At 37.8% G+C, this 15,751-nt stretch overlaps 2 non-coding genes across 2 annotated transcripts; both read left to right on the forward strand.

Moving 5' to 3' along the window:
• The first annotated feature begins 3,611 nt into the window (after window positions 1–3,611).
• TRNAS-AGA (transfer RNA serine (anticodon AGA)) lies at window positions 3,612–3,693 on the forward strand. The gene has a single exon. It is a non-coding gene; the product is annotated as a tRNA-Ser (tRNA).
• Window positions 3,694–13,023: 9,330 nt separating this feature from the next.
• Window positions 13,024–13,105, forward strand: TRNAS-AGA (transfer RNA serine (anticodon AGA)). The gene has a single exon. It is a non-coding gene; the product is annotated as a tRNA-Ser (tRNA).
• The last annotated feature ends 2,646 nt before the right edge of the window (window positions 13,106–15,751 follow it).

Below are 15,751 nucleotides of genomic sequence, written 5' to 3' on the forward strand. Positions count from 1 at the left end.
GAAGGATCATACGTTCTTTGCATGAATCTCATATGTTTTTATCTATTTTTATTTTTAATTCGACTTTAAATTCAATGAAGTTATCACAAATTAAGGTCCATTTGATAATTCATCGAACAAAAAAATCAGCTGAAAGCTGGTTGATAAAACTAGTTTGTTGATTTTTTTGAAACATATATTGAAATTTATGAAATTCTTTGCCTCAAGAAGTAGCTTTGACACAACAACTATTTGTTGTTGCATCTATTTCTCGAAGCAAAAGTTGGACGCTTGCTAAGTTTAAGTGAATGAATTTACAAAGTGTTGGATTTTTGTTTTAAAATAAAATAATAATATAATATAATATACTATTTAGATAAGTTTCAAAACATTAAAACTCTATCTCCCTAGTTTTGTTTTAGGACTCTTGTTTATTCTTACTCTATAGGATTCTTCTGGATGTATATTAGGTAATTTAGATTACCATATGTGTTTAGTCCCACATCGGATGGAGCTAATGATTATATGATTTATATATACATATATAGCTCCTAAGTGGGGTGTATGCCGGTAGAGAGCTAAGTGTGGATCACGTGCATGCACCGAGATGGAACGAATAGGGCGTGGTTGCGGTTGTGGTCCGTAGACCCTAGTCTAACCAGGCCATGGGGCATTATAATATTATATGAATAATATTAAATGTCTATGATGGGACTTGGGACTTGGGGTCGTGGATCCAGAAAACCCAAAACCCGGTTTTGGGTTTTGCAGTAGTGGGGAGGTGACTGATCATACAGTCACAACTCTCTAAAGGTGACCTTATGTACATATGTAGCTCTCTGAAGGTGTCCATACGAGCCTATAAATAGAGGTGAAGCTCTGAACAAAGGACTTACTCTGATTTTGGTGAAAAAACAGAAATTCATATTCTAGAGTTAGAAAATTTCTTGCGTTTTTTGTTTTCTTCATTACTGTGTTGTGTACTACTTTCGTATCGCCTTAGCAAGTAGTATCTGTTGGAGTGCTAGCCTTCAAATCTAGGAGTTGTTGTATCTTGGAGGTGAGAACGTCAAGGTCAAACCCAGTCTGAACTGAAGGGGGCGTTCAAATACCTTAAGGAAAAGTATTGTTCGTACACCTCAACTCACCATGTTTGAGTTCGTGCTGGTTTTCCTTTCGCTTCTTCTACTACATTCGGGTAAGTGATTCTGACATAAGGTATACTTTATATATTCGTTTCTCCTTGATTCTGTTATTGGTCTGTCTATACTGTGCCTCTAGTCTTCTGGTTCTAACACAAAGGGGTATTCATGGAATTTGACATTCCAAATATAAGAACTTTACTAAAACACTGCCGATGGTGTTCTCGTTTCCAGAAGCATGTCTTATCAAATGCCTAAAATAGTTTCTTCTCTAGGTGCCTAGTTATCCACTTTAAGCCTTTCCTCGTTTGAACCTCGTCGTTAACCCTAAAGCTATGCCATCTTAAGGTGCTACTAAATGGTAGGATCTTATCAATGTCCAAAAGTAACTAATGTGTCTCCTTCGTAAAGGATTTCTCCATGGTGGTCATTAATGCTTGCTCCTAAAGTAGTCAAATAGGACTTAGCCTTTTGCTTCCAGAAACAATTAGAGTTGCTTCTGGTGTTTTTCAAAGCAAAAATACTTGGTAGATTATCAAACCGTCCAAACGGAGTAGTTCTACCAAAAAACAAAAAGGACCAAACCTAAGTAGCTTTGTGTATTATGTTCTCTCTATATTTGCTAGTTAAGTATTTCTTTTCTTTTTCTTTTTTCCTTTTAATTCTTCCAGCAGAATATGATCTACAAGTTCAACATATGACAGCTCTATATGTACTTAAAATTGTTTTGTCATCAATAGTCTTACATAAAAAAAAAAAAATTAGGCACTAACAAATTGTTACTTGTCGATCAGTAATTTCAGTGAAGACCAAAATCAATATTACACATTCAACCTTAACAGCCTTTTAACACCATTAGGTTTGAGAGGGAAAATAGCAATTTCATAAAGAACAAGGTTCAATTGGTAATTAAGCTATAGTATAGGGGCAGGAGTGATTATCCCTAAAATAAACTAACCTTTCTAACCCATTTTAGAATTCAATTAAAAGAATACATGATTTATCACACATAAAACATAAAATAGCTATAAAAGGTTGGGTTTTAAATGTTCAGTTCGGTCCATTCAATTCTTTTTTTTTTTTTGGTAAGCAGTACTTCATTCATTAAAGAAAGAAAAGTACAGACACACAGTTGCATGAAAACACAAGGTTCACACCGAACCAAGGAACGGAAAGTGACCAAACTATCATACATGCGTGTTGTCTGTCCACCGTTGAGGTGTGTTATGTGTTCGCCCTTGAGGCGTGTATTTTGTTCCCCTATGTGGGTAACGATGTTTATTTGGTGTTGTATTTGTTGCAGCCTTATTTCTAAGGGTATATTGGGCTTGACTCATCCCTTACTCAGGTCCATTCAATTCAATTCAAGCTAAGACTAACGGATTGGACCGAACTAGCCCAAAATTGATAGGTTTTCAATGCCCAACATGTATGCCATCCAATTAACCACAGTTAGTCCAATTCAGATCTTAATGGGCTAGTTCATTTTGGTTTCAACAGTTCCTTCCCCATAATTGACATCCTAAGGATGGAGAAAGGAATCTCATTCACCAAATACTACTTTGGACTAGATGTTAGTAGAGACCTAGTGGGGTAGGGTAGGGATTTAGTGTTGTTGTGGTTGAGAGGACTACAGGATTTGTGAGCCAAGAGAAGAGAGGAATGATGAATTAGGGTTTTCATGGTTAAGAGATTAGCTACGGATCAATATGATCCTCTAAGCTATACTAGAAACCAACTCTAACTTTGATAGCAACTTTAGCCAATCGATATGATCCTACAAAGCTATATTGTAGACCGACTCTAGCTTCGATACCAACTCTAGTCAAAGACAGCCATTGATCAATATGATCTTTTAAGCTATACTGCAAACCAACTCTAGTTGGAGACAACCAAGAGTGTAGACTTAGAATACTGAGACTATTGATTTGATGACTTCTTCTAATTTAGCTTTTGTAGATAGTAAAAAAGAAAATTAGTTATCATATATTCATCTACCATTAGAAATAGTTATGATGGGTTCTTCCATTCTTTCAAGTTTTTTATTCTCTTTTTTCTCCACAAGAAAGAGGCATATAAGGGAAGACGAGGAGATTGAAAAATGTTTCATCACTCTGAAGGTTGTAGTGTTTGGATCGATCTTTTTTAACATGCGTTGGTGTAATGTACATACGACTCTCCTTGTGAATATTATATTGTAATCTTTGTATGGGTTTCAATTAAAATTTTGGAAAATGCCCATGATTGTTCTTTCAAACATTTTACATTATCAAACCCCTTAATCCAAGTACTTTTGAATGCAAATGGTTATTCTACCCTCCAGCCAAGTTCTTTAGATTTGAAAAGTAAACTAAAAACTAAAGTTCTTCTAATTATAAAAGTTTTGTTTTATTTAAAATTTTCTTTAAAAACGAAACAGAGGCTAAAGGTTTTTCTAACATGAATACAAATATATTTTATCTTTAATTGCAGGCTCATCAGAGCCAACTGGTGGACGTGCCGGAGTGGTTATCGGGCATGACTAGAAATCATGTGGGCTCTGCCCGCGCAGGTTCGAATCCTGCCGTTCACGCCTTTAATTTTTTTATTTTTGGCTGATGATTATATGGTGTTTACCTTTGGTAACCATAACATTGCCTATCTGATAATTAGTTTCTGGTCAGCATATAAATACTTCCAAGTCCTCCATCCTCTTTATAGGGGAAGCCCACCTACCACTAGAAGGTACATCTCTTTTTTTTGGAAATTAATGAAGTGTCTTCTCATAGAATTTATTTGGGACTGCCTTCCACCTTTGGTTAGTGAAAATCTAAAGTTTTGGTTTCATGTAGGATAGACTTCACTCTAGGTTAGCTAGGTGGAAAGGGTGACTTTTGAATCAAGTTGATAAGAAAATTTTAATAAAGGCTGTGGCAACAGCCTTACCAGTTTATTCTATGTCTCACTTCTTAATCCCAAAGGAGATGGGTAATAAACTTAATTCGTTGATTAAGAATTTTTGGTCATTAAGAAAGGCTGTGAACTCATTAATTGGTCTTAAATACATTCAAATATAACCTTATTGAGATCCTTTCTTTTAGATAGACAAGTGTCCATGTTGCCTCTCTCCCTATTCATTCACTTTCCAACTCCAAATAAACAGGTATTGAAGTTCTCTATTAATGGCATTTTTAATGTCAAATCAACATATTTCCAATTTGTGAACAATTCTAATGTGCACTACAGCCCAGGCATCATCTTCTTCTCAACAACATTGGTCAAACATTCGGAGGACTGGAACTCTTCCTAAGATTCAAACCTTCTTTTGAAAGGTGGCTCATGGAGCCATTCTCACGAGTAAACAGCTCTTTGTTAGGCATGGTTCACCCATCCCTTGTGCTTGTTTATCTAATGATGAATCAATTATACATACTTTATTCTTTTGTGAGCATGCTTCTCTTCGTTTGAAATTCTCTCAATGTAACAGATTTTATAGGGAATTCTATGTTTGGATTGAATGGGGTGTTTTTGAGGATAGATTTTAATACTCTACTAATCTAGAGTTAGTCAATTCCATTTGAAGTTCATTATGCTGGACTACAAGGAAAGATAGAAATGACTTTTTATTCAAGGGCATTTCTCCCTCCATTCATAGATCTCTAACCTATTTATCTCAGTTACTTGCTGAAATTGAATTCAGTAACTCTCTCTCCCAAGGTATTATCAAAAGAGCAATTTCAATGCCCTTTCCTTTTTCAACCTTCTATTTCTCATAGCGACTTTGTTTCTTTGTAGATAGAGCTTGGGATTTAACAACACTAAAAGGAGTATGAGGATGCCTACTTTGGGACCCTAGAGGCAACTTAATTTGTAGTAGCACAATCAAGAGTAAACCATGGTGTCTCAACAGTGATGATAGAGATGGAGGCAATTGCCAACGCAGAGCTGTTCTAGTGGTGAAACCAACACCTCTTAGTGAAGAGGTCGTGGGTTTGACTCTTGCTGAGGCATATTAATATCCCTATCCCCTGGCTTAGTAAAGCCCCCTTGTACCCAAAAAAAAAAAAAAAAAAAAAAAAAAAAAAAAAAAGAAGAACAAGAACAAGAACAAGAAAGAAAGAAAGAAAGAAAGAGATGGAGGCAATTTGAAATGCAATCATTTTTGCAATCCAACTTAAATCATTTTTGCAATCCAACTTAATTTGAGTAGAATTTTCTAGCTCCCTTAGTTTCTTTAACACGCACACGTCTCTTAACATCCTTTAGTTCGATATACTAATTTTCAAAAACTGTCTAAGGTAGAACCAACTCTACTCTCAACCCTCGACCATATTTTCCCTTTCTTCTTTCTTCTTTCTTCTTTCTTCTTAATGGCGCTCATCCATCTCTGTACTTCTTCCTCACCCTGCTTCTACTCTAGATTCAGCTTGGGTTCTCGGTTCACCTGTGTGTAGGTCTCTACTTGAGGGGCTAGGTGGCATGATGTGCGAGTTTATGTAAAGCGGCGGTGCAGGCCTTAACTCTTCTCTGTGATGGCCAAGTTTTTCAACACGGCGATTCAATTGGCTTTAGGTTGGCTTCTCTGGCTTTACTCCTCACCTACCTCACTGAGTTCACCATTAATTCTGTCTTGGGTATGTTTGTTCCTCATCCTCTCTGTCAATTTTACATTGTCTTCGTGCTTCGTATTGGCTTATGCGAAGTACTTTTGTTTATTTTCAGTTCTTGGTCTTGGTCGCTTTCTTGTTTCTTGCCTTTTTTAGTTTCGAAATCCAAGTGTGTCTCTTGCTGAACTGTTGCTTTCCATTTTCTTTTTGTCTTTCGTCGATTCTGGTGTCTGGTGTGCTGGTGTTTGCTGGTTGGTAGTGCTTCTGTTTTTAGCAAGTATGCAGGGTCGACTCTCCTCTTCTCCCAGGTCCCCACAAAGAGCACACTCGGTTCCTAGATCGCCTTCAAGCTCTGTTGCTGGTTTCTCACCTAAAGTACTGGAGAAGGGACATATTTCGGTCTGGAAAGTCTCACGTAACTCCCCTGAGGCTTGGAAGAAGGGTGGTGTTTAAGAAATTTCACCTGATAGAGTGGTTTATGGTTATGCGCTTGGTTTCCCCTCTTTGGCTATCTCTGGTCATGGCAAGCTTATCAGAATTTTGGAAAGATTTGGGACTTCAAGCAATCTCTTCCTACGTGAGGGACATTTTTAAAGCCATGTTTGTGACTCCTGATATGAGGAGCAGAGTTCTTTCACTGTCACCGTGGTGGGTGGGAAATCACTTGATACACCTTGCTATGAATGATTTCCCAGAGAATCGGAAGAAGGCTGAACTCCCTCCTATTTCAATATGGGTTCAGTTAAGGGAGATTAGGCCTGACTGCTTTGCGTTCGAGCAAGTTTTCAACGCTACCTCTATCCTTGGAAAAGTGCTAGATGTCCAGATGAACTATGTGGAGCTGGGGTTACCTATCAACTGTGCAAGAGTTAAAGTCCTGTTTAATATTAACCATCCTGTGAAGGCTGGTGTGGCGATTCATAATATTAAAGGAGAATGGTATGACGTTAAAGTTCTATATGAGGTGATTGTCTTGTGCACTAATTGTGGCGAGATAACACATGAAGTTGATTTCTGCGTGTTACATGAAGGCGAGGAGGCTATGAAGGTGGGTGCGCAGGCCTCTGGTTTGTTCATTGATATCACTACAATCCCGATTAGGAGAGGAGTGGTATGTCAGCAAGGTCGAGTGATTATGCATGGAGGATCACTCCCCTTCCTTGGTGTTAGGAGTCACTGCTTCCAGAGTGAATCTTCATCTTCCCTAAGGCCTATTGTTATTTCTGATGCAGAGTGTGTGGCTGCTTTTCAAAATCAAGGTAGTTTCGCTGATGTTCTTAATCTTTCATCTCCTAATGAAGCACCCATGGAAGGCATGGGTGATGGCAACGCTTTACTTGAAGGTGAACAGCTCGTTCATGGAAATTTGAGAGCTGGCAAGCCCTTTAACAACAAAAATCAGGAAAGGGATGCGGCAGATGCGGCGGATGTTACGAATACTAGCATGGTTAATTTGGGAGATCAAGATCAAGATCAAAAGCAAAAAAAAAAAGCCAAAAGTGGAAGGTTGGTCTAGATGGTGTGGATGGAATTGATACAGTTCATGACAATGATTTGTGGATGAATAAAGGGAAGAATATTGGTAATTCTGATTATGTTGGAACTCATGAAGTTGGTGGGTTAGGAGGATGCCAGATCAATTTGGTTGGGTCCAATGAGGGGCCTACTGCTGATATTGCTGATGTTGGTAAAGCACTCAAGTTTATGTTCAATGTGACCAGGGAGTCATCAACTAAACATGCTGAGGATCTGTCGGAGAGAAAGGAACCTCAAAGTGTCTTGAATGAAAAGGTTGAGAATCTTATTTAGGCGATACCTGATGCTATACTGCTGGATCCTTCCATAAAAAAATTGCTTGAAGTTGTTAAAGCAAATGAGAAAGAAAAGGCTGCAGTCGCTGATGTTGAAAAAAGAGTAACCTGGTCTTTGACATTCAGTCTTTCCAGGTGCACAACAATTATGGTGGAATCAAAGGGAACAAGGGGAATGTTGATGATAAGGGATATGTTGATAACCAGTGTGTCAAAGACAGCAACATTGAGCTTGGCTGCAACAATACAAATGATCCTTATGAAGGCGGTACCTCGGGACAAGAGGAGGGGAGACTTCCAAGCAGAAAGCGACGACGAATGTCACTACCTGAGGATCAGCCAACACCTCTTGACACCTTCCTTTTCATGGTGAACTCGCTAGTTAATTCATCTCCTCAGCCGGCAGCCCAGTTCTGTATTTTTTGGGAGGCCATGAAGCTAAAGCATCGTGCTCTTTTCGGCCACACAGAGGAGGATCCGGGTCTGGCTCCAATGCCTAGCATGGACGAAGTGCAAATGGCTGCTAATGCCCCTCAGGTTTTCCCTTACCATCGTTACAGTGATTTCTTTGACCAATGTATTGTGTATTTTATTGTTCTTTTTGCTGTTATCTTCCTTTGGTTTGTCAACATTTGCTCTAAATCTCGCAACAGGTTTAGTGCTTAGAGAGAAGCTAGGTGTTCTCTTTTTTCCTACTGTCGTTTGGTTATGCTTGATATCTTACTTTATTCCCTTGGTGTTTATCCTTATCGGGAGGTATCATGTTTGGGTCTTTTAGTAGGTTCTTAGGCGTCTGGTGTGTTGTCCTGTTGGGTTGTACTGTAGATTAGGATATGTATGAACCTATCTTTAATCTAATGGTGTTACTTCTTATCTGCTGATGTCTTCTTCAAGCCCATGTTAATTTGGATTTTGCTAACTTGTTTCTCTGATTAGGAAAATTTCTGGTTTTAATCTTATTCTTATTTGACTGCTTATTCGATGCTGGCCCATTAAAGTAACTGTCATTTGTCTTGAATTAGTTCTGTGGATGCTTTTTTGATTAGTTGGATTGATTTCATATGACTTCATAAGATTTAATTCTACTCTATTGTCCTAGTACTGTCTCATTTTTCTGCCTTTGATTGCTATTATCTGATGCTGCCTATTCTAGCACTTGTTTTTTTCTATTAGGATGCTACTCTGATAGCTATTCTAATAACTGGATTTTTGTTACAAGAGTTATTTCTGTTCAGCTTGTTCTAGTTTTTTTCTCACTTTCCTGCTTTGATGTTATAATTTTTATGGTAAATTTGATTATTGAGAACCAAGTGGCAGCATAGTAGTTTAGATTATCGGCTTTCTAAAAAATCTAGCTGCTCTGCTTTATGTTTTTCTGGGGAATTTTTACAGGTTTCCCTGATCTGTAACAGGTAAGTTAGCTTATGAGCTTATGGGCTGTTAATGTTTTTTTTTTATCCATTAAAGCTTCTAGTTAACAATTGGTGTGAGATTATCTGTTTCATTTACTTTATTTCCATTTACTTTCATTTTCATTTATTTTCTTTATGTATTGTTTTTATTTTGGGGAATTAGGCTCTTGATGGTTTTAGATCCTCTGCAGTTCTAGATTAGCACTTGGCCCTGTGATAGGGTCTCTAGTTTTTCTTTCTTGTTATTCTTGTCTAGCTGTGGGAACATGAGGATTATTTCCTGCAATATTAGAGGGATGAATGGAAGATTCTCCCTCCAATGTTTAAAGAAATTGTTGGAAAATCATAGACCGGAACTCTTGTTTCTTTGTGAAGCCAAATGCCAAGACCATATTAACTTCTTTAATAAGAAAAAACATTTGTTGAAGGAGTTCAATTTGACTGCTCATTTTAATAGTATGGGGTCAAGAGGGTTAAGGGGGGGGGGGGCTTTGGATTTTAAACAATTGTTCTGTTTCTATTTCCACTATTTGTGTTAATCACTTTTTTATAGCCATCCTTTGTAATGGGGAGTGTCCATGGGTTGTTATTTTTATTTATGGTCCTCCGGCCTATGTGGATAGGCGGGACTGCTGGGTTTCTCTTTCTTCTTTTTGACTAACATTCATGATCCTTTTGTTCTTGTGGGTGACTTCAATGAAGTGTTGAGTCCTAAAGGTAAATTTGGAAGCCATTTCAAATTGTCTCCATCCACCCAATCTTTTATGTCGTTGGCCTAAAATCATGCCCTTTGTGAGGTATCGGGTCCGGGGAATTATTTCACCTGGACGAATAAACAGTAACCGCCTTTCTTAATCAAAGAAAAGCTGGATCATGTGTTTGGGAACCCAGCCTGGCTTTCCCTTTTCCCTTCTGTAAAGGTTAATAAATTGCCGGCGGTTTGTTCCGATCACAATCCGCTTCTCATTAAGCTCTGCTCAAATCCTTAGTCAGGGAAAAATTATTTCATTACCAGCTTGCATGGAATCTCCATCTTAAGTTTCCTGGCACCGTTTCGGAGGTTTGGAATTCTTTTACAAGTGGGTTGGCCAGGAAATTGGCCAATCTATCTCGTTTTTGTTGTAATATTAGTCCCACATCGACTGATGTGGGAATATGTGGAGAGGAAGAGGCTATAAAAGAATGCCTCTTCCTTCTTCTTTAATTATCCCAAATATCTTCTCTCTTGGATATTTATTTATTTATAGTGGAGTTTTCTCTCTTGCCCATATATTATTGTGTCTTTCTTTTCTCTTAGTTGTTATTATTATGTTCTTCTTTTCTCTTATTTGCTGATTGTTCTATTCGGTGGGTTCTTCATAACCCGACAGTTTTTTAGTTGGTTGGAACAGGTCTGTGTTTGGAAACATTAATTGGCTTTTTGAGAATATCTCCATGGAAATTGAAGTTTTAGAGGCTGAGGGAAATCCGGATTGGAATCTTATATTCGCCCCCCCCCCCAATGTTCAATCTTGGCTCCGCCCCTGGTTAGTAGAGACCTAGTAGGGTAGGGTAGGGATTTAGTGTTGTTGTGGTTGAGAGGATTACAGGATTTGTGAGCCATGAAAAGAGAGAAATGATGAATTAGGGTTTTCATGGTTAAGAGATTAACTAGGGATCAATATGATCCTCTAAGCTATACTGGAAACCCAATCTAACTTTGATACCAACTTTAGCCAGTCGATATGATCCTACAAAACTATATTGTAGACCGACTCTAGCTTAGATACCAACTCTAGTCGAAGATAGCCATGGATCAATATGATCCTCTAAGCTATACTGCAAACCAACTCTAGCTAGACACAGCCAAGGTTGTAGATTGAGGCATACTAATACTATTGATTTGATGAGTTCTTTTAATCTAGCTTTTGTAGAAAGTAAAAGGAAAATTAGTTATCATATGTTCATCTACCATTAAAAATAGTTACGATAGGTCCCTCCAATTTCTCAAATATTTTATTCTCTTTTCTCTCTACAAGAAAAAAGCACATAAGGGAAGACCAAGAGATTGAAAAATGTTTCATCACTCTAAAAGTTGTAGTGTTTGGACTGCCGGTTCAAGCCTCACAGAGTAACTAACACCAAATCTTCATCCGAAACAGGGGGAATTTAAGCGGCTAACATATCAGTGAGAGAGAGGATTTCAAGAATATAATCAGCAATTGAAGAAGAACCTCGTTGGATTTGAAATAAACGATTCTTGAGTTCAAGAATTCAAGTTCTTGAACCAGAGGCAAAAACCTTATTAAGCTTCTTCCAAGCCTCATGAGATGTTCGAGCAGCAACTATGTGCGGAAGAATCCTCTCAGAAACGGATGCAACAAGCCAACGAAGGATTAGTTGATCTTGTCGATCCCAAAGCAGTGAAGAAGCAATAGATCCAGACATCTCAGAAGCAGTCGTAGACGAAACCGAACCACCGACGGCAGTTGCAGAGGAAATAGGTCTCGGAAAAGTACCATCAAGATAACCTAACAGATCATAGCCACGAAGAAGTGGAAGAAATTGAGCCCTCCAGAGCAAAAAATTCGAAGAACTCAACTTGGTCAGAAGCGTAGCAGCAACATTGATCGATACCAACGGAGAAGAAGCCACCATAGACGGTGGATTAAGCGTCTCAGACGCCGGAGAAGTCATGAGAAGAAAGAAAGTCAAGAGAAAGAAAGGAAGGATCGAGAACCTAACGGCAAAGGCCCCAATATAAAATTGATACCATGTAGAGAATGGTATTTCATATATCATAGAAATGACGGTGTACCCTGTCTAACAGTTGGTGTAAGGTACATACGGCTCTCCTCTCTCTGGAGGTCTAGCTACTGCTAAGGCTCTTCAAATCAGGCATTTGACTAGGGATTCTTGCTACCGTAGATGTGGTGGGGATGAGGAAACTGTTGAACATCTATTGTTGGATTGCTCTTTTGCCCGAGCCGTCTGGTTTCATTCTCCCTTGGGTTTCTCTGCCCCACATTCTAACATATCTCTTCCATCTTTTATAGCCGTATGGAATCAATTGGGTGAAGACAAACAGAGCAAGTTGGGGATATCGAGTCTATCAGCATTCATATGTTGGGAAATTTGGCTGGCCCGTAATAAGTTTTTATTTGAAGGTGTGGAACTCTCTCCATTGCAGGTTGTACAAAATGCTCTAAGGAGTGTAGCAGATTTTCAAGCAACCTTTCAGGTCTCGACCACTAATGACATTCCTCTTTTACCTTTGGAGAGAACTAATTTGAAATGGACGGCTCCTCCTAGAGGAGTTTGTAAGCTCAACACAGATGCTGCTACAAGAGGGAAGAAAGGAGGATTGGGTTTTGTTCTTCGTGGAGACACAGGGGCGCCCACTCTTGCAATTTCAATCCAATCAGATTTCGGTTCGGTGTCTGAAGGAGAGGTATTATGTATTTGAGAGGGGCTACTTGCTGCTGCTGCTGAAGGAGTTGACTATATTATTGTGGAGAGTGATTGCGAAGAGGATGTTCGTTGGCTGCATAATCCCTGTCTTACCCTGGTCAGTCTGAAACCTATTGTGGAGGATGTTACTCACTTATCTTCTTACTTTTTGGCTTGTTCTTTCTCTTTTAGGCCCAGGGAGTGTAATCTTGTAGCACACTCTTTGGCTAGGAAGGTTGCTGCCTCTACAGGGAGGATCAGTTGGTCTCTTTCCACCTCTTGGCTATCGGACATTTGTAATTCTAATGCCTTGCCTTCCTGTGCTGCTGAATGATAGTATCTTTACCAAAAAAAAAAAAAAAAGGTACATACGGCTCTCCTTGTGAATATTATATTGTAATCCTGGTATGGGTTTCAATTAAAATTTTGAAAAATACTCATAATTGTTCTTTCTAACATTTTAAAAAATACTTAAATACTTTTGAATGCAAATAGTTATAAACTTTTGTTTTATTTAAAATTTATTTAAAAACGAAACAAAGGCTAAAGGTTTTTCTTGGACCTGACTATACCTGCTTCAATTCCTGTGAAACATAATCTAACGTGAATACAAAATTTGTTTTATATCTCATGACAGTTATTTTCAGCCTCATCAAAGCATGCAGTGGACGTGCCGGAGTGGTTATCGGGCATGACTAGAAATCATGTGGGCTCTGCCCGCGTAGGTTCGAATCCTGCCGTTCACGTTTTTAGGTTTAATATATTATGTATTGTCTCTTTATTTGCAGGTTAAGTATTTCTTTATTTTCGTTTTTCTTTCCTTTTAATTGTTTGAATGGGAAATTCTACATTAAAAATTTTTAGATACTTACAACACAAATTTGATATCCTAGATTTTAGTTAACAAGTATCAATCCATAATATTTAGGAAGTCGTAAAGAAAACAAAGATATCGTTTGTTAATCTAATCGCGTTTTTAGGTTTAATATATTATATATTGTCTCTTTATTTGCAGGTTAAGTATTTCTTTATTTTCGTTTTTCTTTCCTTTTAATTGTTTGAATGGGAAATTCTACATTAAAAATTTTTAGATACTTACAACACAAATTTGATATCCTAGATTTTAGTTAACAAGTATCAATCCATAATATTTAGGAAGTCGTAAAGAAAACAAAGATATCGTTTGTTAATCTAATCGTTATATACCGTATCTCGAGATAAATGCGCATATTCTTTTCCTTTCTACTGGGTAATGATTTTTAAATTTGTTTGCCTTAATTATATTCAACTGGATAGTAAGTGAGATTTTCTCTTTTCAAGGTCTCCAAGGTATAACACTTGATCCTTGGTCTCTAAAAAGAATAATTAATTCTTGACCATCGGAGCAACCAAAGGTATTGATAGATTCTCTCTTTTAATATATGAAGTTTTTGTCTTTTTTAAGTGAGCAAGTTGGAAGGTTGTGAAACTAATAATGAGATTTTTCTATGATGTTATGTATACTCCCAGACAAAAAAAATACTTTCTATAATTTTTTCTTAAAGAATCTACAATCAGTTCATCTTGAGATAAATTTTCTGAGGGATTAGTGGAGTATAATTTTTATTTATCTCCTCTTCTTTTAAAATTTCTTTATAGGGGTTTGGTATTTTTTGGCTTAAAATAGAGTAATCATAACTATAACTATGCGTGTATGTCATATTTTCTTGAATTTTTATAGAAATAGCTATATTATTTTGTTAATATTTCTTTTTTATTTTTATGGAGGAGAGACTTTAGAATATTAAGCTAGGGGCAATGCGAGCATGGTTTTTAGTCCATGACAACCAAACAAACACCAAATAGTTAGTCACCTCAACGAAAGCGTGGAGGTGGGTTTTATATTTGTAAGGGTAGAGTGTTGCGGTCCCTTCACACTTCTTTACCATATATTTAAAAGAATGCCCACTTCTAGGCACTATAAGATAGGTCTCCTTCTTAAATATGTGATAGAGAAACATGAGGCGAGCACAATCTTCTACCTTCATAAATAAAGAACCTCAACTCTGATTATAGTTAGGATTTACTTTTGAGATTTAGAACCCCATGCATATATCGTATGGATAACGTAACTAGGATTAATTCCATTCACCCGAAGGTTAGTGATGGATTTCATCTCCTCAAAATTTTACATTTCTTCCTAATTAAGAAATGAGGGTCCCACCAAAAATAAAAATAAAATAAAGAAATGAGGGGCAGTAGTAATCTAACTGAAAACAGTATTCGACAAGTAATTAAAGGATAATACTGGAGGCAACCGCAGTTATTCCTTCTATCAATCATTATCGAATAAATATACGTGTTCTTTTTAATTCCACGATGATTGCTGGTCCAGCAACAAGCAACAATCCTTCCCCTCATATAAGATGATCATGGGTTTTACGTGTTTCATCACTCTTTCTGTTAGAATCATCGAGATGGAGAAGAAATGCTTAACCAGTCCATCTCGTCCATCTTCCTGCAATGCTTTAATGGCGGTCGTTGTTGCTCTGCTAGTACTCATGAGTTCAAACATGGTGAAGAACTGCTCGGCAACCAGAACCACCACTATCAAAGCCAGCAACACCAACTTCATTAAGTCTTGCTGCGCATCCACTAGGTACCCCAAACTTTGTTACAGTTCTCTCTCTTCTTATTCAAGTTCCGTCGGAACAAGCCGAGCGAAATTGGCCATAGTGGCTCTTAAAGTAAGCTTGAATGCCACTCATGTCTCAAACACCGTGATCACCAAGCTCTCAAAGAGACATGACTTGATGACCGCAGAGAAGGCTAACATCAAAGTCTGTGTGGTTGAGGTTAGAGATGCAGTAAGTCAGCTTAAGCAATCTCTGGAGGAGATGAAGCATCTTGGTGGCTCTAATTTTGAGTTCAACAAAAATAATATCCAAACCTGGACCAGTGCATCACTGACCGATGACCAGACTTGCTTGGATGGATTGAGTGGGTTTCATGGAAAGGTTGAGAAGAAAATCATAGATGGTGTGACGGCTGCTTTGAGGTTGACCAGCAATGCTCTCGCAATAGTTAACAGCCTCACCAAGGGACACTAGGCCCTTGCTGGATCCTTACCAGGTAGTATCTCATTGACTAGGGAAAGGTTGCGCATAGCTCCCTCTATGTTTATCTCTCTTTCTCTCGATCAAAATAAAAATTTAAGTCAATTTTGTATGATGAAGTGTCAATTTTTGTTCTCTTTGCATTGCTAGTCATTTTAGTAGTCACTTGTAAGGATTAAAATCCTCGGCGGTGCCATTCATAGCAGCCATCCAACGCCCAAATAAACTAGTCCAAATAAATATTGGACTAGTTTATAAAAAATCTCAACTCACTTTTAAAAAGAAAACCAAATATTC

Source organism: Hakea prostrata, chromosome 1 (genome assembly GCF_041222555.1).
Source record: "Hakea prostrata isolate BN-2017 chromosome 1, UWA_Hpros_2, whole genome shotgun sequence".
Lineage (NCBI taxonomy): Eukaryota > Viridiplantae > Streptophyta > Magnoliopsida > Proteales > Proteaceae > Hakea > Hakea prostrata.